At 36.7% G+C, this 25081-nt stretch overlaps 1 pseudogene across 1 annotated transcript in view; it reads right to left on the bottom strand.

Moving 5' to 3' along the window:
* Window positions 1-1368: 1368 nt before the first annotated feature.
* LOC308439767 (Y-box-binding protein 1-like) overlaps window positions 1369-25081 on the bottom strand; it is a 92266-nt pseudogene continuing 68553 nt past the window's right edge. Inside the window, exon 2 of the transcript in view lies at window positions 1369-2148. The product of the transcript in view is annotated as a Y-box-binding protein 1-like (transcript). The remainder of the gene's footprint in view (window positions 2149-25081) is intronic.

The raw sequence follows: 25081 nt of genomic DNA, 5'->3' as shown, positions 1-25081 counted from the left end.
TTGTGGTTGTTTATGCTTTACTGTTCTGAGTGGTCATATCCTGGTTTATGGCGAGTAGACATACAGCAGTAAGTAGTAAGGAAGAGAATAGTTTCTTTTATATAGTGGATATATCTTATAAGAACAAGTTTTGGCTGCCTCTTCTTGATAATCCTTTCTCCATCAGCCTGCCTGCAGATAAAAGGACTTTCTCTGTTTCATAAGAGGATCCAGGCTGTTTGATGTCATTTTGAAAAGTTTTAAAGAAGAACATGGAAGGAAACACAGAAGTAAAATAACAGAGGCAGCTTCAGAGGGAAACAATGCTTCACTTCTGCTCACGGGATACTTCACTATTCAAATGCATGCACTTTCCACAAAGCCTCTCCTCAGTCTCAGCCCAAACACTAGAAACTGAGCCATTAAATCAGAACAAAACTACTTTTGAAAACAGCTTTGGAAAAATACAATTTTGGCACAAAGGGATAAGAATCAAGAAAGATGAAAAATCAAAATGAAATTCTTCTCAAGAGAAGCAAGTTCTCAGGTGGGTAGTTATTTATGAAACCTGCAAAGTTACAATCAAAGGGAAAGACTGTACTGATCAGCACATATTGTTCGACAACATTGACAATTTTCACCTTTAAACCTTTAAAGGGTGAAGCAATTACAAGAGCCAATGATCTCGTTTCGTAGCGTGTTGGGGAGCACAGATTTGACTATAGTTCAAGTGTTTATCAGAACTCATTCTTCATTCCTCTCTGCTCTGTCAAACCCTTCCCCTTTCCTTTATCTTCTTGCATGCCCCACTATACCTACAGAGCAATTCCTGAGCATTATACCTGCTACACTTCCCCTCCTCTCAAAGGCCGGAAGCTAGAAATATCTGAACTGTGCAGAACTGTTCTGTGCAGTGGTTAGAGACCATATTGAGACAAAATAAAGAACTACTGTCATGCTGGTGGTATTTATTATTATTATTATTATTATTATTATTATTATTATTATTAACAGGTGCTTGCAGTTTATTACTTTTTCAAAAAAATCACATTGTAAAGTTTATTACAAATTAAAAATGAAGTTCTTAAAAAGTTCAACTTGACCAGATATGAAACACTTTAAATCCGTTAAAGGTGTACTGAGAAAAATCAGGCCTTTAAAAAAAAAAAAAAAAACATGTTTGTCATTACCAAAATGAGACATTTTTAGGTAAAAACCCCATGCTGCATAGATAATGCAGATAGTTCTATATCTGGTCAACCGGCAAAAAGCAAGCACTTACCGTCTTCAGCTCCAATCTTTTGTTCATTTCTTATTGCTGGAATTTCCTTTCCATTTCTTCTAGTTAGATGGCCAAACTGGATGATGGTAGAGATGGTAAGCCGGCATTTACTCAGCCCCGCCCTGTTCAGCTTCAGGAGCGGACGAATTCTCAGCTGGTGGATCCGCTGCTTTTGCCTCTTTGACATCTTGTAGTTAAGGGTTCTCTGGGCGTCTGTGTCGGTAGTTGAAGTTGTGGCGATACAGACATCGAGGTGGCTGCTGACCTTGGTTCTCATCTCCTTGATTTTCTTTGTCCTCTTCACTGTCGTTCTCTCTAGGCTGTCTTTGGTGAGGAGGGCCCCTGCAGAATCGTGGTCTGTAACCCCGTCCATATTCTGTCTCACTGGTCTACCTTGCTCTCCTGGTTGTCAGCGCCCTCCATCACTTCTCCTTGCATAGGGGGTTGGAATACTGCGGTCAATGCACATAGGGTGTGAGAATGTAGTAATGTGGGAACCTTCACCTGCGGTAGGGCTGGACTTCAGGAATACTTTGCAATCCCTCGCTCTTTTCCCCACGTGGAGGACCTCTACGACGTGGACAGCATCTATCATGATTACAGTCTGCTGCGTATTTACTGCTTTGAACTGGAACTCCACCGGGGCCTGTAACAGTTGCTGCCTCCAACACTAAACTCCTTCAACAACATCAAACTTCAGTCTCTCCATCTTCTACACTGTGAAGGTACTTCCTGGGGTTATTCTTCTTTATGGCAGTCTAGCGTACAAATACGTCTTCCTTGGTGTCAATCCTGTTGATGAACCTATACCTGTTCCTTACGCTGAACCATTTTACTGTTCCCAAAACCTTCCTTGCAATGACATTCTTGTGCCGCAGCCGCTTGGGCTGTTACTACATGCAGCATCGGGCTTGGTGAGGGTGGCAGGTGGCTGCTGGATCTCAGTCTCGCTGCTCATGGTTGCAGGGATGGTGACTGGAACCGTCTCTCTCTCTTTCTCTCTCTCTCTCTCTCTCTCTCTCTCTCTCTCTCTCTCTCTCTCTCTCTCTCTCTCTCTCTCTCTCTCTCTCTCTCTCTCGTACACAACAGAAAATATATGTTTCAGAAGGAACAAAAAATTCCAATGCAGTGGCAGATTTTGAATCAAACATTTTGTAAATGAATAATCCAAGAATATCTCACTTGAACTAGGACACTTTGTCAAGCATAAGTAGAAGCCATTGCAGAGGCTGTAAGTGTTTTCATGTAAAGGAGCATGGCATATATAGAAACAATGATGAGACCCCAAGGTGTACCCCATCTGAAATGCCTAGAGGAAAGTCAAGGGAACTTTCTGTCTGGTGAACATGTAGCCAAAACCTCTGACATTATCAAAAATGAGGTGCCAAACATTGTGGAAGCTTTATCACTAGTCCAGCCTAACTTCTTGCTCTGCTAGGATTAGGACCTATTCTTTTCTGGTAGTCAGCAGAGGAATACAGATACACCCTACTGTCAGTCAAGGTGCTGTGTTAAATATTGATGCTGGGATGAGACTTGAATCACTGAGACAGGGTAAGAGGACGGGGCAGCATTTACAGAGTATTGTAAATGTTAAAACTTCAACTAGAGGTTTAACCAAAATATTTATTTTGGAAGTCAAAATATGATTTCCCTCCTGAATAATTTAATGCATTCTGTATAGCCGAATCAAAGAGTCTCTTTTTTACATCTCTCCTGAAATAAATTGGGTAATAGCACTCTCTTCTTCAAAGCCTTTTGTAAGTCATCTGAAATGCAGACAGCAGTTAAGACCAAATTAAAATGGTGGCTGCTTCATCTTCTGTTAGCATTCACTTGGTTCAGTAAGTTTTAGATAGAGTAGAAATAATTTGGAGAAGAAATAGATAGTGTTTTCCAGACACTTGAGTAATAGATTACTTGACATCCTCACATGTTAGCATCTTTTCTACCATCTCCTTACCCTCATTGAGGTACCCTGCAGGGCACATTTTCTCTTCATTTTCTGTTTGCATTGCAGAATATCTAATACAGAAATTTCCAAGATAGCCCTGCCTGCTGAAAGCACCCTCAAGCTCAAGCTGAGGAGTTTGCAGAGAGAGAGAGAACATGGATCTTTTGACCCTGTCCATTACTGAAAGCAGCAGCAAATAAAAAAAAAAATACTGGTTTAACTTCGTCATCTAAACAAGGAGACAGTTTTAGACTTTGTTATATATGCACACACAAATATTATTTATATGTGACATTATAGCAAGAGTCAAATATTATAACCGCTGTAGCAGCACAAAATTTGAAAACCTACCTTAAGTTGCAGGTAAAGTAGAAATATTTCTCAGTGAAAATCTATGGAGAGACCATTATGGTGTCAAAATGGAAATTTAAAAAGTCAATACATGCACCGTGTGCTGACATCTGAAACTGACTCACCCTGTCAAGTGGAAGAGAAGACAACGATTATCGGGGTACTCAGATCAGCTTGGGGAATCAGCAAACTAGTAGGTAAAGACTGCCTCCCATGTGTTCCACATTATAAAATCATGATATTAGGTTGAAATTAAGTGTACATGATGCCTCTTCACTAGGGATTGATTCTGTAAAATATATTAATTCTTGGTGTTTTATCTGTCAGTCATCTGAGATGAGCGGTATTCTCAGAATGCATTCATTTCTCATTATGGGAGGTTCTGAGGGGATTTTACCTAGTTTGATCCATATGCAGCATCTGAATGATGTTAGACAAATAGCATCCATTTTCAAGTAGCAGCTTATAAAAATGCCCCAAATATGATTTCCCTCAGAATTGTTTTTCATTGCAGAAATGACTTAGTGTACATTCTGTAATGCAACCATTTTACAACACAAATTGAATTTCACATGACTACAAATTATATATATATATATATATATATATATATATATATATATATATATATATATATATATATATATATATAAACACCTCATTCGCATGCCTGTTCTCATTGATTCCTCTTATGAAGATTTGTTTAATACTTATGTGTATGCATGTGAGACTTTATGAGCATCACATCACATCCCTTGGAACTGGAGTTTTCAGATAATTGTGAGGTAACATATGGATGCTAGACACAGAACATGGGTCATTTGCAAGAGTACTAAGCAGTCACAACAACTGAACTACCTCTCCCATAGCTTCACCTATCCTTAACAGTGTTTCTACCTGTGGAAAACAAGCATATATTTGAGGACGTGTGATATTAAAGCTCCCATGGTTGGGGTTTGGGTGCTTGTAAGGGGATGAAAGCAATAGAGTTCTCTTCCTACCATGTGAAGACAAAGCAAGATTGGGCCATGGGTGAGAAAGAAAGCAGGCCCTGTAAATTTATGTTAAGGTGATACATGATTGAACATAAGAAAGATAGGTAGGGGAAGGTCAAGGGACAGGAGGAAAGACAGGGAGCAGAAGGAGGAAACAAGGTGGATCTGGAGAAAGCAGAACGAGTTCTAGGTGGAACTATTAGCAATAGGTAGATATGAATATTTTAAGAAATTTTATAGGTCTTTTTATCCCTTATTAAAGGGAAGTTTATATCTTTGTCTATTGTATTTATTCTTATTGTGTAGAGGGTTTATGGATTGAGAATCTAATATATAAAGCTACAATGAAAAGCAACCAGGTTCTGGAATAAGCTGTGCTGGGCAGTGGAGGAAAGAAGCATGCTGAGGGTAGTCACATAGTGATAAAATTTATTAATAACATTTCTGAAGAATGTCTTCTGTTGCTAGCCAGATGTTCTATCCTTATGTGCCCTTGGTTTACTTACTGGTACCATGGAGAATGACCAACTGCCCCCAAAGTGTAACCAGAAGAGTCCATAACAAACAGGAACCAGTTACCCAGTTGAAAGCTGCCTTCAATTAAAAAACTCAGGAGTCAAGGCAGAGAAAGAGGCTGATGTGATAACCAGATGATATAGATGTATCTGAGCAGTTAGACCAATTCAGACACAACTCTGAGTTCAGCCACTTGGACCATTCAGTGTAGGGAAAACACATTTTCATATTGCATAAGGAAAAACATCTCAGAAAATTCAACATTAAACAAACTACACCTCTCAATCAATGAGGTACAGGAGTGTCCATTTATAAAACCTTACTTAGATAATTAGCCAAGCTTAGTTACCTAATTGAAAGAATTGTCATTTGCAAAACTGTCTCACCAAAAGGCACACATTTCTGTGATGTACGAATGAGAACCAAATGTATTATGTCAGAGGCTACCTGGATCCAGGATGCTTTCATTCTGTGGGAGAGGAAGTGGCAATTCTTTCAGACTCTCATTAAGTTCATATGACATAGTTAACTTACTGAGACTATCCTTTAATGAAGAAATGAACATATATATACATGAGATGGCTGATTGTTGAGAGCATGTGCTGTACATGTAGAGAATCATGGTTCAGTTTCCAGCACCCACATTGAAAACAACTGTGCTTGACATCAGTTGCAGGGGCTCCTGTGCCCTCTTCTGACCTCTTCAGTACCAGACATATAGTACATACATTCATGCATGCCAACAAAACACTCATACACAAAATAATAAATAAATCTCTATTTTTTTAAAAAGACTTATTCTACAGGAGTGTCATGATTACCTTTCAAATGTCACAAGGTATTATTTCATGTGTAAGCAAAACCTGTGTTTATATATGATTTAAATGTAAGAAAAGTTTATTTTAACCTGCTGAAATACTGTGCAGACCTTGCCAGTCAGAATATGCATTCTGTAGACACTAAAACTTGTGTAAGAAGTCTACTATTAGGCTGCATTATTTTAAGTTACTAAAACAAAATCTAATTTGTCCAAATGAAACTTTAAGCATGCCATAAGGGAAATATTTACAATATTGAAATAAAACTTTCTGAACCTCATTAGTAATTTCAATCAAATATGACATAACAATTTATAATTTTAAAGTATATAAAATATATTACTTCAACCCCAATAATTCTCTTATCATAATATTGGCTATTTTGGCAGCCTGGGACAGGATCCTTCTGTACTCCATTTATGCCCCAAAGATAAGGTTGTCCCATAGCCCTCCTTACCCAAATCCCACTTGGAGAAGGTTGGTCTCACATGAGTGCCATCGCTTCTAAACACACAGATGACACTTTTACTCCAACAGCTGTCTAGAGAGGGACCTGCCAGGAGCTGAAAGAGCACGGGAACGTCAGAGCAGCAGGGGATAGGATTCCTTTTGTCACTATCTGTTATATACAGATAAACAGGTCGATGCCCCGTAAAGAAGAAACACAAAAGTTTCTTAAAGAATTACAGGAAAACAACCAAACATGTGAAGGACATGAACAAAATCATCCAGGATCTAAACATTTAACAATAAAACAATCACAAGGGGAGACAACCTTACAAAACCCAGGAGTCGTAGATTTAAGCATCCCCAACAGAATAGAAGAGATAGAAGAGAAAATTTCAGGTGCATAACATACATATTGACACAACAGTCAGAGAAAATGCAGTAAATCTCCTAACCCCAAGAATCCAGGAAATCCAGGACACAATGAGAAGACCAAATCTAAGGATAATAGATAAAGAAGAGATTGATGATTCTCAACTTAAACAGCCAGTAAATATCTTCAACAAAATTATAGAAGAAAAATTTCCTAACTTAAAGAAAGAGATGCCCCAAAACATACAAGAAACATACAGAACACCAAAGAGACTGAACCAGAAATTTCATTCAGCACAGAATAGTGAAAACAAAAAAAATGAACAAAACTACAAAGAATATTAAAAGAAGTCAGGGGAAAAGGTCAGGGAAAGTATAAAGGCAGGCCTATCAGAATTATACCATACTTCTCAAAAGAGACTATGAAAGCTAGAAGATCCTGGACAGATGACATAAAGGCCCTAAGAGAACACAAATGCCAGCCCAGGCTACTATACACAGCAAAACTCTCAATTATAAGAGATGGAGAAACCAAGATAATCCACGAAAAACCAAATTTACACAGTATCTTTTTATATATGCAGCCCTACAAAAAATAATAGGTGAATAACTCTAATACAAGGAGAGAAATTACAACCTAGAAAAAGCAAAAAAGTAATCTTCTTTCAATAAACCCAAAAATGATAACCACACAAACATAATTCTACATCTAATTACAAAAAGAAAAGGAAGCAAGAAGCACTATTCCTTAATATTTCTTTTTTTATTGAAGAACGTTATTTTAAAAACAAAGATAAATGTGCCAATTTTAAGCATTTTTGCATAAAAGTATACAAATACATTTCTGTTAGTGCTTGGCTTTTTTTCAAGGTCTTACTAGTTACAAAGAGCATAAAGTACATGTAAAACAAGATGTTTCTTAACATCAATTAAAAAATCATACACTAACAAACTGGATACACAAACAGAACCTGGTATTTTGCTGAATATAGGAAACATACATCAGTGAAAATGACAGACACTACATCACAGTAAAGGGATGGAAAATTTTCCCTAAGCAAATGGTTCCAAGAAACATGCTGGAGTAGTCATTTTAATATTGAATAAAATCAACTTTCAACCAAAGGTTATCAAATAAGATAAGGAAAGACATTGCATACTCATCGAAGAAAAAAATCTACCCAGATGAACTCTCAATTCTGAACATCTATACTCCAAATGCACAGGCACCCACATTTATGAAAGAAACTTTACTAAAGCTCAAAGCAAACACTTTACCTCACACAATAATAATGGTAGACTTCAACAACCCACTCTCAAAAAAAGACAGACCTGGGAAACAGAAACTAAACTGTGACAGAGTGAAACAAATAGAAGTTATGAAACAAATGAATTTAACATACACACACACACACACACACACACACACACACACACACACACACACCTTCTTCTCAGCCCCTCATAGTTGGACCCAAAAAAGGCCTCAACAGATACAAGAAGATAAAAATATCAGCTTGCATTCTATCAGATAACCATGGAGTAAGATTTATCTTCAAATACAACAAAAACAACTGAAAGCCCACATATTCATGGAAGCTGAACAACGCTCTACTCAGTTAATTTTGTCAAAGTAGTAATAAATAAAGAAATTAAAGGCTTTTTAGAATTTAATGAAAATGAATGTCCAACATACCAAAACATATAAGACACAATAAAAGCAGTGCTAAGAAAAACACTTATAGTTCTGAGTGCCAACCAAAAGGAGCTTGAGAGAGCTTGACAGCACATCAGAAAGTTTTAGAACAAAGAGATATACACCCGAGAGGAGTAGACAGGAGGAAATAATGAAATTCAGAGCTGAAATTATCCGAGTAAAAACAAAATTCTTGAAGCTATCATCTTGACTGAGGTAACCCAGTCACACAAGAACACTCATTGTATGTACTCACTTATAAGTGGATACTAGCCCAAAACATTTTAAATACCAAAAAACTGTCTTCAGAACTTATGAAGCTCAAAGAGAAGGAAGGACATTAAATAGATGCTTCCATCTTTCTTAGAAGGAAAAACAAAACATTGATAGGAGGAACTAAAGGGGACAAACAGAGGATCAGGGATTGGAGAAAATATTATGCAGAGACTGCCTCACCTCAGGATACACTCCATATGTGCCCAATAAATCCAATCACTATTGCTGATGCCAAGTAGTGCTTACTGGAAAGAACCTGAAATGGATTACTCTTCAGAGCCTCTGCCAGAGCCATACTGATACAGAGGAGAATGCTTGCAGCTAACCATTGGACTGGACATGAACACTCCAATAAAGAAGCTAGAGAAAGGACTGAAGAAGCTGAGTCTGCAACCCCATGGGAAGAATAAAATGATCAGCTAACCAAACTCACCACACCTCCCAGGGACTAAAACATCAACCAATGAGTTCGCATGGAGAGACCCATGTCCCGAGGTACAAATGCAGCAGAGGTGTTGGAATATCCACGCCAATGGGGGGAGAGGCCTTTGGTCCATCAAAAGGATCATTTTCTCAGTGTAGGGAAAAGCCAAGGTACTGAGGTGGGGAAAGGAGCACCTTCATGTAGGCAATGAGAGAGGGAGGGGATTTCGGGAAAGGGATAACATAAATGTAAATGCGGAGAATTTTTAATAAAAAATTTTTGGGAAGAAAAGAGAAAGAATTAACAAATAAAGGAGCAGGTTCTTTGAAAAAACAAGGAGATTGATAAATCCTTAGCCAAATTAACTGGAGTGCACAAAGACAGTATCAAAACAAAATAAGAAATGAAAAGAAATAACAACTAAAAGCAATGAAATTTAGACAGACATCCAAGCCTACTACAAGAGCCTATTACACAACAATAGTGCAAAGCTAGATGACATGGACAATTTTTATGACAGATACCATGTACTAAATTTACATGAGGATAAGATAAACCAAGAAAACAGTCCCATAAAGCCTAAAGAAAAAAAGTAGTCATTGAAAGTCACAAACTCAAAAAGCCCAGGACAAGATATGTTTAGTACAGAATTCTATCAGACCTTCTATCATTTTTAATAGCAATACTCTTCAAACTATTACACAAAATAGAAACAAAAAGAACACTAACCAATTCATTCTATGAGGCCACAATTACCCTTATACTTAAACCACACAAAAATTCTACAAGAAACGAAAATTTCAAACCAATTTTTCTTATCAATATTGTAGCAAAAATACTTTATAAAATTCTTGCGCACCTGATCCAAAAACATGTTAGAACAAACTCTCACCATGATCAAATAGGTTTCATTCCAGGGATACAGGGATGGTTCCATTTACAGCAATTCATCAACGTATTTTACTATAAAAACAAACTCGAAGGGGAAAAAAACACATGATCATACCATTAGATGCTAAAAAAGCATTTGACAAAATTCAACAATGCTTCATTTTAAAAGTCTTGGAAAAATCATGAATTCAAGGCCCGTACATAAACATATTAAAAGCAACCCAGTAGCCAAAAATCAAACTAAATTGAGAGAAACTTGAAGCCCTCCCCTAAAATCAGGAACCAGAAAAGGCTGCCCACTTTCCCCCTATCTATTCAATACAGTACTGGAAGTTCCAGCCAGAGCAATTAGACATCAAAAGGAGGTCAAAAGATTATAAGTTGGAAAGGAAGAAGTCAAAATATCACTATTTGCAGATGATATAATAATATACTAAGTGACCAAATAAATTCCACCAGAGAACACTTAAACCTGATAAACAATTTCAACAAAGTGCCTGGATATAAAATTAACTCAAACAAATCATTTACTTTTCACTACTCAAGGGATAAACAGACTGACAAAGAAATTAGAGAAATGACACCTTTCACACCAGTCCCAAATAGTATAAAATACATTTTCATGACCCTAACCAAACACAGGAAGGATCTATATGATAAGAACTTCAAGTCTCTAAAGAAAGAAATTGAAGATCTCAGAAGATGGAAAAGTCTCCCATGATCATGGATTGGCAGCATTAATATAGTAAAAATGGCCTTCTTGCCTAAAACAATCTACAGATTCAACACAATTTCCATCAAAATTCCAATTCAATTATTCATAGAGTTAGAAAGAGCAATTTGCAAATCCATTTGGAATAACAAACCTAGAATAGCAAAAACTATCCTCAACAATAAAAGAACTTCTGAGAGAATCATCATCGCTGACCTCAGGCAGTATTACAGAGCAATCATGATTAAAAAGTGCACTGCACTGGTACAGAGACAGTTAGGTAGATTAATGGAATAGAATTGAAGACCCAGAATTGAACCTACACACCTATGGTCACTTATTTTTTTGACAAAGTATCTAAAATCTTCCTGAACAAATGAGAGGATTATCAACAAATGGTGCTGGTTCAACTGGCAGTCAGCATGCAGAAAAATGCAAGTCAACCCATTCTTAACTCCTTGTACAAAGGTCAACACAAGCAGATCAAAGACCTTCACACAAAACAAGGAACACTGAAACTAATAGAATAGAAAGTGGGAAAGAGCGTAGAACACATAGGCACAGAAGAAAATTTCCTCAACAAAACAACAATGTCTTATGCACTAAGATCAAGAATTGACAAATGGGACCGTATAAAATTGCAAAGCTTCTGTAAGGCAAAGGACCCTGTCAGTAGGACAAAATGGCAACCAACAGATTGGGGAAAGATCTTTATCAGTTCTTTATCTGATAGAGTGTTAATATCCAATATATACAAAAAAAAAAAAAAAAAAAAAAAAAAAAAAAAAACTCAAAAAGATAGACTCCAGAGATCCAAATATTCCTATTAAAATGGGGTACACAGGTAAAACAAGAATTCTCAACTGAGGAACACTGAATGGCTGAGAAACACCTAAAGAAATGTTAAACATGATTAATCATCAGAGAAATGCAAATCAAAACAACCCTGTTTTCTACCTCAAACCAGTCAGAATGGCTAAGATCAAAAACTCAGGTGACAGCAGATTATGTTGAGGATATGGAGAAAGAGGAACACTTCTCCATTGTTGTTCCAATTGCAAGCTGGAAATCAGAAAATTGGCCATAGTACTACCTGGAGACCCAGCTATTCCACTCCCCGGCATATACCCATAAGAAACTCCAACACGTAACAAGGACACATGCTCCACGATGGTCATAGCAGCCTTATTTATCATAGCCAGAAGAACCCAGATGTTCTTCAACAAAGGAATGAATGAATACAGCAAATGTGGTACATTTACACAATGGAGTACTATCTAGCTGTTAAACACAATGAGTACATGAATACTTAAGGAAAATTTTATCCTGAGTGAGGTAACCCAGTCAAAAAAAAAAAAAAAAAAAAAAACACATGGTATGCACTCACTGATAAGTGGATATTAGCCCAAAGGCTTGGAATGCCCAAGAAATAATTCACAGATTATATGAAGCTCTGAAAGAAGAAAAACCAAAATGTGGATGCTTCAGTCTTTCTTAGAATGGAGAAATAGTCATGGAATAAAATACAGGGACCAAGTGTGTAGCAGGAACTCAAGAAAATGCTATCCAGAGACTGTCTCACCTGGCAGTGCATCCCATATACAGCCACCAAACCCAGTCACTATTGCTGATGCCAAGAAGTGCTTACTGGCAGGGGCCTGATATGGATGTCTCTTGAGAGGCTCTGCCAGAGCCTGACAAATTACAGAGGCACATGCTCACAGACAACCATTAGACTGAACATTGGTCCCCAGTGGAAGGGTTAGAGAAAGGACTGAATGAGTTGAAGGTGTTTGCAACCCCATAGGAAGAACAGCAGTACCAACCAAACAGATCCCCCAGAGCTTTCATGGACTAAACCACCAACCAAAGAGTACACATGGAGGGACCCGTGGCTCCAGCCACGTATATAGCAGAGGACGGCATTTTCTGGCATCAGTAGGAGGAGAAACCCTTAGTCCTGTGAAGGCTAATTTTCCCAGTGTAGGGGAATGCCAGGGTGGTGAGGTGGGAGTGGGTGGGTGAGCAGGAGTATCTTCATGGAATGATGGGGAGAGGAATTTTTGGAGGTGACTTCATGAAAGGGGATAACATTTGAAATATAAATGCATAAAGTATCCAAAAAATAAATAAATGGAAAAAATATTGGCTATTTTAGAACATAGACAATTATTTGCATAGACAAATTACTTGACTCCATACAAATTGTTTAAGAACCTATTCTGTTTTACCACATGAGCAATGAATGATATTTTCAAATAAGCAACACCATCTTTAAATTCATCAATATGGCTTCAGAGTTATGTTTTGTTTCATCTTATAATGTGCAATTGATTATTTATATCCTCTACCACAAGGTTATTAAGTGCCAAGGATAGTCTAGGCTGATACTGGAGATAACAGAAAGTAAGAAAACAGTCCAAGAAGAAAGTCCTCAAAATTTATGTACAGAGAAATTTAAATAACTGACTCTAGCTTCTATTCATGTTAAATATAAAATGAAAGATAATGGCCCTATGTATGGCAGATAATAAATCATTTTTAGATTTTCATGTCGAGATCATTTTAGAATCAGATTTAGGTGAAACATGATAAAAGATGGGTACGTGTTTATTCTACAGGACACTCTGCACAAAAAAGTAATATGTCATTTAATGATCAAAACTCCTGAGAAATATATCAACAACACCATGTTATGAGACATAAACACTGCCTACATGTAATCAATAAAAGTAAACTTTGAGTGACAAATGGCAGCAATAGTTTACTCTAAAATACGGTGAAATAATAGGTAATATTTGCAATAGTTATGCATATACTGTGTGGAAAACAGAATGTAAAAATAAGACAAATTTAAGCAGTTCAAGAGCTTGATAGTACCTACCATAGACTGTAAACTGCATTTTCATTAATATCACATGGGGATCTGTATGTGGCCTTTGCTGAAAACCACATGGCTAAGTCATATTAACGTATGTTCAAAGGTAGAGTTGACTCGAGTTTGAGTTGAGAACTTTGAGTGCAGTTGATAAATAACTCCAGTCTAGGTTTAATTATAAGAGCCAATTATTAAGCATAGTCCTCAAGTTTAATGAATTGTTCTCTAACAACTATGGTTGGTATTAAGGCTTCCTTTTTTCAGCTAAAAACGAGTAAGAATAATAGTCTCATTAATTTGCAATAATTGATACTTTAAATGATACTTTGAAATTGGGAATTCTCATTCTAATCACGTTAGATATAAGAATAGCTCATTAGACCTTGGGCTATAAAAACTGAACAGTTAAATTAAGAATCGAATACTACTTCATTTGGAGAACAATTTTATTAAAAATTCTATTTCACTCAATATTGTCACATAGTGCAGCCTCAACATTATATGGCAAATGGATGACTGTTAATATTGCTTCTGCTAAACTAAACTTCTCCAGGACCTTGAAACTTTGTTGAATCATTCATGGTTCACCAAGCACCTTCTAGTTCATAAAGCACATAAACTCAAAGCACACAGGGACCTGTCATGCTTCACAAAGTCGTCTATTGTCAGTACCTAGAACATGAATGGCCCTGGGTGAATATGTGTTATATGTGTGGACGGGTGGCTCTGTCACGCACATTTCCTTCAGATTCTTCTGCACTTGTGTAAAGGTGACCTCAAAAGTTTTTTTCTTCAAACATAAATGGCCACATTTGCTCCAAATTATATAAAATTTCAGTGTAGGTCCAGTCTTTTTCCAGGACCCACTGAGACTTCTTGAATCATAGGAAAGCCATCGTCTTTATTCATATTCTTGTACATATCACTGTGCCAGGCATGGACTGGGTTGCAAAAAATGTTTGCAAAATAAATTTCCATGTGAACTTTGCATAATTTCCTTCAATTAATAAATCAAAAGCAGCTGAGATGAACTTCTTTGTCTTTTTTCTTCCTTCTTTTCTTCTTTCTTTATTCCTTCCTTCCTTCCTTCCTTCCTTCCTTTCTTTATGCCTTTTTTTCTTCTCCTGTCTCTTTACTAGTGAGAGTATAGAAAAGAGCTATAGGAGTGTATATATATATACTGTATGCCAGAAAGGACACTGACTCTGTTATCTGTTATTCTTGCAGAGAATTAGTTCACAAACTTGCTGCAAGAGACAAACACTTCCAGGCTACATGACCATGCACACTTGGCCAAAGTCAGTGATACCAACCCACTGACAACCCCATAGGAAATCTGAATTATGCCTCACAGACTATATCACAAGACTTGGTATCCTTTAGGATAACTTATCCATTTCATGTTCTCTGGTTATGAAGATTTTCTCAATGGTAAATGTAACTGATGATGGGGGCGAGACATTCTGTAAGACTGGAAATAAACCATTTTCTGGAATACAACCTCATCACTTTATAGCTGTTACAGGAACAGAATTTTTACACAAACACGCCATTATGTTTGTTTGACCATTTTGCTAGCATCATTTTACAGTGGAAGAATTTGAGTTCTAATAACTTTCTCTGAGAAGCGGCAGAAATTGGTAGAAATGATAACTGGGCTCAATCTGACTTACAGGATTATGTCCTTCAAATCATGTCCCACTCATTAAACAAAAAGAGTATTGTGTTTAGAGAAGGGAAAATGTCTGGGGAAGTACAGTCAGTATAGCATCTTCCCTGTTTGATGACTGCTGAAAATAGGTGCCCTACTAGGTGCAGTTGGGACAGAAGTGACTAGTCAGACAGACATTTTATTTATTCATTCATTTTTACACAAATGTGTAGTGGAGCTCACAATTCCATAGGGATAGGATTTTATCATGGAAGTCATGGCACCAGGTGGCAAGGAAGGCCAAAGGAGCAGTAATTTGGGTGCTTACATATTTATTGTTGCTGTTGTTTTTCTACATTTTTCTCATTGTATTACATCTTATTATTATTTAAAGCAATTTAAACAGGTTTTGATCATATTCTTCCCCTCCTCGAAGTCCTTTCAGATTGTCTCCCTTTTCCTATCCACTTAACTTGATAAACTTTTTCTCAAAAAGAAGAAATGAACGAAAGAAAAACCAATAAAAAAAGCCATGAAAAAAAAATGGAAGACAACCTGACAAAAGTCAATATATATCAAATTGTAACCAAGTAAAAGCAAGGGAAAACTTGTGGAGTACATAACATATTAGTCAACATAAAGCTTGCCCTAGAGTATATCTTTAACTAACATCAATGATATAACAAATAGATCCCTTCCTTATGAACAGAAGAAGACACAAGTAAATATCATTAACCTCATCACATCAACAAAGAAATGACCAGCATTCAAAGTCAAACATGAATGGTAGAAGACAACTTAGAGATGTGTTGCCAGAGCTATGTAGATAACTCTAAAGAGCAGGTGTTCAAGGGGTGAGTTTAAACTAACATTGCACTGGTCACTGAATAAGCTTCTTTTTTTTTAAAGCTTGTCATTTTATTTTATATTTTTAATTGAACAACTTTATTTTTAAAAACAAAGATAAATGTACAGATTTTAAAAGCATTTTTGCATGAAAGTATATGAATACATTTTTGTCAGTACTTGATTGTTTTAAAGGTTTGATAGTATGCCTTAAAATCTTACTAGTTACAATGACCATAAAGTACATGTAAAACAATATGTAACCTGGCAATAGTCAAAGTTTTCTTGATGTGTAAAGATTAAGCATAATGATTTTTCTAGAATAAACTTCTTAATAAAAGAAAACTGTTATGATTCTTTTAGACTGCTGCCTCATTAAGAAGATGGTACTAATCTCTAGTAGGCATTTTGAAGATTGATAATTTGGTTAAGACAACAGTGGCTATAGAAATGGTTTGGTTGATAAAGTGCTTGCCTCACAAGAATACAACTTGTCCTTGAATCTCAAGAGCCCTCAAAAAAAAAATTTGCAACATTAAAAGGAATTGAATTCACTAGAAACTTCTCTGTGGTGATTTCACTATGAATGGCCCCCATAGACGCAAATATTTGACTGCTGGCCTCATAGGAAATGGTATTATTAGGAGGCCTGGCCTTGTTGAAATAGATGTGGCCTTGTTAGAAAAACTGTGCCACTGTGGAGGTGGGTTCTGAAATTTCATATCCTTAAACTATGACCAATGTGATCCACAGTCTCCTTCTGCTGCCTGCAGATTGAGATACAGGACTCTCAGCTCCTTCTTCAGCATCATGTCTCCCTGCCAGTTGCCATGTACCCATTCTGCTGACAACCAATTAAACCTTTGCCCCAAGTAAATAAGAATTGACATGGACCTAATGTCTCTTTACAGCAGTAGAACTCTGACTAAGAGAGAAGTTTGTACTAGTCAGTGGGACATTGCTGTGACAGACTTGACCATGCTGCTTGTTGGTGAAATGTGAACTTTGGATTAAGGAAGCAGTTGAATGGTTGAAGTGGAGCATAATGAATCATACAATAAGAAGCATGCAACTCAGTAGTACCGAGAGCAATATAAATTGTCACTGAGAGTGACAATATGGCTCAAGACATTTCCATGGAGAAGAATATTAATAAATGGTATAGAGACAGTTTTTGTGATATTTTAGTAAAGAGTTTGGCTGCTTTCTGACATTATCTTAAAAGTCTACTGGGGACTAAACTGAAAGTTTTAGATTCAAGTATTTGGCAGAGGAGATTTTAATACAGCCACAGGACCCTCTGTCTGTGGTAATTAGTGGCCATACTTTATGCAAATTTATATTAAAAATAAACAAGCTAGGCAAGAAAAAATTTTAGATGTACAATTGGAGGGGAAAATGTGCCCTAAGAAGTACAGTAAAGACAAGTCTATTGCTTAAGAAGGTAGAAGGCTTAATGGAATGACAGATGCTGAATGAAATAAAGGCTGTTGCTATGGCCACAGTGTTTCTTCATAGAAACAAAGCTGTGACCAAGAAATGCGTGTAGTCCTAACACTGGGGATATCAGAGAGAGGAGCATCTCTAGAGCGTACTATTTTGTTAATCTTGCTGAAACACTGAGTTTCAGGTTTAATAAGTGATCCTATCTAAAGAAATAAATAAATAAGTTGAACTGGCCTAGACAGACTATGTGAAGTCATCTTTTTAAGACATGAAATTTATATGAGATAAAGATATGAGGTAGCTTGGCCCCTGCAAGGTTATCTAGAATCCTTTAATGAGGCACTGGTTAGAGCACAGAGGAAGTGTGAAGCAAGCACATCATGGTACCTTGAGACTCCATTATGTAGACTGGTTACTGGGAGCTAAAAGTTTCAAAAGGGAAAGCTCCAGTGAGAGAAGAAAAGGAGATTTAGAAACCTTGCTATGATGCCTTCCACCATACACCTAAAATCTACAGTGTGACCACAGAAGAATTCAAGGAATTCAAGAGGCTGTGAGTAAAGTGTTCCCACCATGAACACAGGAGGAAGTATTTAGTCATCCGAGGGCTCCTTCACAGGAGAACCTAAATCGACACCCTATTAGTGAGAAGGAACAACCAATAAAATAGAGACAAGCAAAGGTCTGCCCAACAATGATTGCCAGCCTACCTATAGAGCAAATACACCGATTTTTGATCTGTAGAACACCAAACTCTAGAAAATGCTTAATAAAACTATCACAGTAGCCTGAATGCAATTTAAATCAGTTCCCATGCAGTAAAATATAAATAAATAAAACTTAGCTAGGGGAAACAACAGTCAGAAGAGGCACAAAAGGACTGGGAAAAACAGAAAATTAGTGATGTATCACTTAAAGCATTAGCAGAGAAGGAAGTAGAAGATATAAAACTACCAAACTGAGTGATCTAAATAAAAAGATATGAGGTATCAAACTGTGGGGTTGAAAAGTAAGAGAGGGGAGTACAAGAACAGAGATGGTAAAAGGGAATATTAAATAAATTTTTAAAATATGAGAAATACAAATTATCTGCAGAGTCTCATGGAATCAAAGATAGAAAACAACAAATGTATTTCAATAAGGATCGATTATCTTTGAATAATCTCAGACAAATATATGATACTACTGACATTTTTAAAGCAGGCATTGTAGAATGGAAAAGATGTATTACGTTATGAATGAATTTTTTCTAATTTGATATAGTCTATAAATTTACAGGTATAAAAGACTTAAAGATTCTCAGATATAACAAAAAATAAAATTAAACTGGAACACTGTTAACAATTTTTAAAGTTATAGTTATAAAACCTTGAAAAAATCAGATATAAACTTTTTTCTTTTTACTTGGATATTTTATTTATTTACATTTCAAATATTGTCCCCTTTCCTGGTTTACCCTCTGCAATCTCTCTATCTCATTCCTCATCCTCCGCCTTCTATTAGAGTACCCACACCTACGTACCCACTCCCACCTTAATGCCCTGGCATTCCTCTAAACTGAGATATTGAACCTTCAACAGGACCAAGGGCCTCCCCTCTCATTGATCCCAGATAAAATCATCCTCTGCTACATATGCATCTGGAGCCATGGATCCCTCCATATTTACTCTTTGGTTGGTGGTTTAGTCCCTGGAAGCTCTGAGGGGACTGATTGGTTGATATTGTAGTTCTTGTTATGGGGTTGCAAACCCCTTCAGTTTCTTCAGTTCTTTTTCTAACTCCTCTATTGGGGTCCCTGGCCTCAGTTCAATGGTTGGTATTTTGGTTAATGTCATCCCTGTTGGATCCTTCTTGTTTTTCTGGCATCTGGGACTTTCTGGTGGTTCACCTCATCTCCCCATCATTCAATGCTATACAACTTAGGTCATTTTTCTGACTCTCTATATGTCACCTCTGTCTTTTTCCATACCTGATCCTGCCCTTGTATTTTATTTGTTTTGTTTTGTTTTGTTTGTTTTTCTGCTCTCCCTTTTCTCTTGCTCTAAGGTCCCTCCCACCATCTACTTCCTGTGATTATTTTGTTCCCCCTTCTAAAATGAACTGAAACATCCACACTTTGGTCTTTCTTCTTCTTGAGCTTCAAATGGTCTGTGAGTTGTATCATGGATATTCTGAGGTTTTTAGCTAATATCTACTTATCAATGAGTACATACCATGTGTGTTTTTTGTGACTGAGTTAGGTCACTCAGAATGACTTCCATCCATTTATTTGTGAATTTCATGAAGACATTGTTTTTAATAGCTGAATACTACTCCACTGTGTAAATGTACCACATTTTCTGTATCCATTCCTCTGTTGAATGGTTGTTTCCAGCTTCTGGCTATTACAAATAAAGCTGCTATGAACACAATTGAGCTTGTATCTTTGTTATATGTTGGAGCATCTTTTGGGTATATAATCAGAAGAGGTACAGCTGGGTGCTCATCCAATTTTCTGAGGAACTGCCAGACTGATTTCCAGAGTGGTTGTACCAGCTTGCAATCCTAGGATATAAAATACAGTCATATGATACTAAACGAAGCAAATGCAAATAAAGCAATGCATTTAAATTGTTATAAGAAACTCTGAACTTAGAATTTCTCATTTTTTTAAGTCCAAAACTTATATTCAAAATGAATTCCTCACCAAGAAAACTTTGACTATTTCCATGTTACGTTTTGTTTCACATGAATTTTATGCTCATTGTAACTAGTAAGATTTCAATGCATACTATCAAACCTTTAAAATAATCAAGTACTGACAAAAATATATTCATATAGTTTTATGCAAAAATGCTTTTAAAAATCTGTACATTGATCTCTGTTTTTTAATAAAATAAAGTTGTTTAAATAAAAAATGAACTCCTATGGAAATGATTTAAAATGTAAAATAGACCAAAGAAATTATAGAAAAATAATAATCATAGTTGACTTTTGTCAAATATATCAAATAGAAAAATTAAGTAGAAATAAGGAGTGTTATAAATACAAATATATTACAGCCGTAGCTGTCTAAAGAGTAAATGTATAGTTGACAGCCCCACAATAACAAAAACAACAGCACCAACAACACTACTTTTTCATTTTCTTGACATGTAGATCTTACAGCAACATGAACTCAGGGGAGCCATTCTAATTGACAGATAGTAAGTAGAGCTGAGATGTGCTGCATTGTAACTGTTGTAGTTCAAGAATAAAGGGGGAATTGGCTGTTTACAGAATGAACATTTTATGAAAGTCACTACACTGCTCTGTCTCTCTCTTTCAACACACAAACACATATCTACACAAACTATTTGTATATTTGAAATGGATACATACTGATCTTTTAAAAAAAAACTGATTTCCTGGTGTTCTTCTCAGTGATTGAGGGAACTGAGAAGGCTACATGTTGCCAGAGGAGACACTCAAAGAGGAGCTATTCTGATGGGATATGTTGGGCTATAACCAAAGAGTTGATTTTAGAGACAGATGGATTTTGCCTGGATAGTAAAGGAAACATTAACCGATGTACTAAAAGAGAATAAATTACTGGAATGCAAAAATGTCCCCCAAGCAAATTGAGCAAGTGTGTAATTCTAAACACCCTCTTCCTTCAAAAAATATCTGTGTAATGTTGTGCGAGGAATCATGACTGAATATAAGTACCAAACAGAACAATAGGAATACTGTTCTTTAATCTCTTTGTAACATGGAAAGTATCACTTCTTCACATTTCTTTCAACACAGATCACGTAAGTACTGTGTTGCATTTTGGGTCTTCCTTCCTTCACCTGAGAAAAAAATCTTTAAATTAAAAGTTTCCTTACCTCATCTTCACTTTAAATATTTTGTATAAGTTCTCCTCTTTCTCCAGAAAGAACAGCCCACCTTAATGCAAACTGAAGTGCCATGACTAAACCCTCCTTGTCATTTGCTAAAATGCTCCATTTAACCCCTCAACATAAAAAGTGCTTATTCACCATATCCAAGTGCTTATAGCCAATAAGCACTGTGGTGACAAGCAGAAAAGAAGACGTTTATCTCTAGGTCTTTATTCGGATATCTTAATGATCTCTAAGCATGTGTTTAAAGTTCTCTTTGCAAAGAAATCCGCCAGGTATTTCATATGATGCTGGATTTCTAAAGAAGAGAGTGAGATCATGTGAAACACAGGACAACCCCATTTAATTTATTGAGACATAAATCAATTGCAATAAGAATATTAGCAGAGAAATGAGTGTATTTGTATAACCTGCAGAGAAGTAATAGTTGAAGAAATAACTTGAATGGACTGGAGATTATTGGCCCCTGAGACAGTTGTATGTGAAGCAGAAGTTCCTTGAGTACTCTTGTCGATCTTTTGTCTTCTAAGAGTAATCTGGAGCTCATTGAAATCCCATTCTGTTTTCTTCCATCCCCATAAAAAGCACTTCTTTGTCTGACTTGATTACTTTTGGGCATCTATATAAATACCTATTGCTATTGTTTGTATGTGAAAACTGAAGATCTCAAATGGGTATCAAAAGCTCTTTGACTGGATAGTGATGACACTTGATCAATCAAAAGAATAGCTAAGCTTTATGATCTATGGTGAACCTGCCTCTGAACAAAATGTGTGGCTTATAGTGGAGCCAGGTAGACTGGAATACTTCACTTTATGCTATGTCAACAACAATTTATTTCCTTCTTTCTTACATTGATTGGAATTTACCTTCATTGTTATAGCACTTCAGCAGATTGCCCACTTGTGGAGGGTATTATACAATTCCATTCATAGAATTCCCTCCAGAGTTTGTCCTGGTAAACTTTCACTGTAGCCACTTCTCTATGAGTTTACATTGTAAGGTCAAGTTAACTGACAATTTATTGTTAGTCTTAGTAGATGAGGAGGTCATAGCAAGCCATCCTGAAGAGTAACGTAGTGTAAAAAGAAAGATGATAGGATAGAAAAATGGAGGGAGGAGGGCAGTAAAATAAGGAGGGAAGAGGGAGAGACAGAGGAACGGAGGGAGAGAGGGAGAAAGGGAAGAACAGAGATGTGGAACTGAATGTGTTCATATAGCTGAAGTGTTTCAAATAGAGAGTAGAAAGGGTAAGGGGTATTGCTCTATCTGAGCTGTAGGCAGAGATCAAAGACCAGAAGCCATATCAACACTGAGATGTCAGAACATAAGCCACAAAAAATCTAGTTCAGAAAACATCAGAGCTGAAGTCTTAGAGAAATGCCAAAGATTAAATCTGCTGCTACAAAGGAAAAAAAGGTAAGAAGCAGACTTGAAGAAACGAGACCGGCCAGTCATGGAAGAGAGATGTGAATATCATTCTAATGTAACTCAGAGGAAGGACTCTTGTTGGCAAGGAATTTTAGCAATGGGCCAGGTGCCAGGATTCTTCTGTTGTTTGTTGTTATTTTGTGATCTGTGTGTATGTGTGTGTGTGTGTGTGTGTGTGTGTGTGTGTGTGTCTGTGTTTGTGTGTGTCTGTGTTTTGAGTTTGTGTGATGCTTACATGTGTATTATACATGTTTATTATATTTGCATGTATCTTCATATACCTGTTTGAAGACATATGTGGAGGCAGAAGTTTGTTACATTTGTTTTTCTATATTATACTCCATTTCATTAAACAATGCAGAATTTCTTACTGATCCCAGAACATGCTGATTAGTTTTGCTTGGTACCTCCCATTTCTGCCTCTAATGGACTTAGTTTGCAAGTAGGCAATCATGCCTACCTGCTTATTTTTTAGCATGGATGCTGTGATCTAAACTCCAGTGCTCACATTTATGTACCAAGCATCTTATCCACTGCTCTATTTTTTTAGACTCAGAAACTTACATTCCTGGGTTAGAAGCAAGCTAGACATGCCCATATATACTCTCTGCTGGATGACAAGATAGTCTGTAGAAGAATTGCTCTCAGGATCACTATATAGTCTTCAATACCAAGAAGTGTCCTTCTAAATCACAACTTGGGTAATAATAGCTTGTCCTAAGTAGCTATTCTACATAAGGACAGTTCCTGCTTCAAAGTTGCTAGCTCATTGGCTAATTTATTATACCAAATCTGCAAATGTCCAGCAATGAACCCACTAATATGCCTCTGCAGTGTGCCTACTCCAGTGACTTGGAGTACTACATGGGGATAGAAACAGTGTTTTCCATCATCATACTTCATGAGGAAATGTTGGAATCCAGATGTGTCTGCCTCACTCACAAGTGCTTCAGAATGCCCTCAAAGGGTTCATGTTGTGGTATCACCATGTTTGTTCATCTCAGGCTGTGCTCAGTCTTTACAGAGGAAATTCCAAAATTTTTTCCCCTGGGGCAGATCCTTAGATCCTTCATTATTCACAATATTTAATAAAAAAAAAATGCTTCCCATCATTGGGATTAGCAGACTCTTTGTTAAGACTTCTTTCTGGGTTTTAGTACCTTTATTCTCCTCAAACCTATCTTTGTTTGGTTGTGATTTAGAAAAGAGATCTGATCAGCATTTTCCCTTCCTCTTCCATCTTTTATGTTCAGAAGGCTATTTATCATTTTAGCTTTATTTTCTCCTAGGATAAATTCATTCTTTGCAATTCTCAAGAGCATCCTTGATACAGACTCCCTGTCAGATAAACAACGGAACTCTCAACAAGCCAAGTGGTATCTGGTATCTGTCCTACAATACATTTTCATGCAATCCCTTTTCCATAGTATTGTAAGACCATTCCTTAGCTGTGGCCATAGATGCCTTTAGGTTCCCAGGCCTGGTGCAGACACAGGGCTGTGAGTCGGTTTCAGTGTTAGGAAGGCCTGAATCTTCAAGCGTTTGCTCTCTAAACTCAGAGTATCTAAATTGCCGCAATATTATTCATAAAGAGTAAGAGTCTCTTGAGAACTTCCTGGAACACAGGTGTATTTTCTAAGCTGTTTTGCTCTCTGTAAACTGACGAGGCCTTTAAAGGCTCCTTTAAATGTGCCATGACATTTTCCTGGAAAACTATCAAGAAATGTCAACCATCACCTCATTTAATCCAGGAAAACTTCATCTTTCTTTTGTTGATTTTTAAATTTTCCTTTATTATCTGTCTATCATATACCTACCTATCTGCTTATCACACATTCACATTAGAAATTTTCCAAAACAAGACCTTGCATCAGAATTTTGACCAAAGAAGAACAAAGTCACAAAGTATTTGGTTTCCGCTACTGGTGGATATAGGACACATCTGACAGTTTTCTACAATGACTGCAATTGTCCTCATTCTGCCATTAGGAAACAGAAGCCCAGAACAATTGAGTAACTTGTGCAAGGCCACATGGCTGTCAAAAGACTTGAACCCAAATGTTCTCCAAATAAAACCCCTTCATGTTTGATGAACTGCTCCTTGCTGCTGTGAGCCTTACTTTTATTTGAATCCAGAAACAATTAACATCTTGGTCAAATAAAGTGAGGTAAATGTGAATTGATTACAAAATGTCAATGAATACACACACACACACACACACACACACACACCTTTTTTGTAAGTGAACTTTA

Source organism: Micromys minutus (assembly GCF_963924665.1).
Source record: "Micromys minutus genome assembly, chromosome: 1".
Lineage (NCBI taxonomy): Eukaryota > Metazoa > Chordata > Mammalia > Rodentia > Muridae > Micromys > Micromys minutus.
The sequence above is the reverse complement of the archived record's forward strand: the minus strand, read 5'-3'. Positions and strand labels throughout refer to the sequence as shown.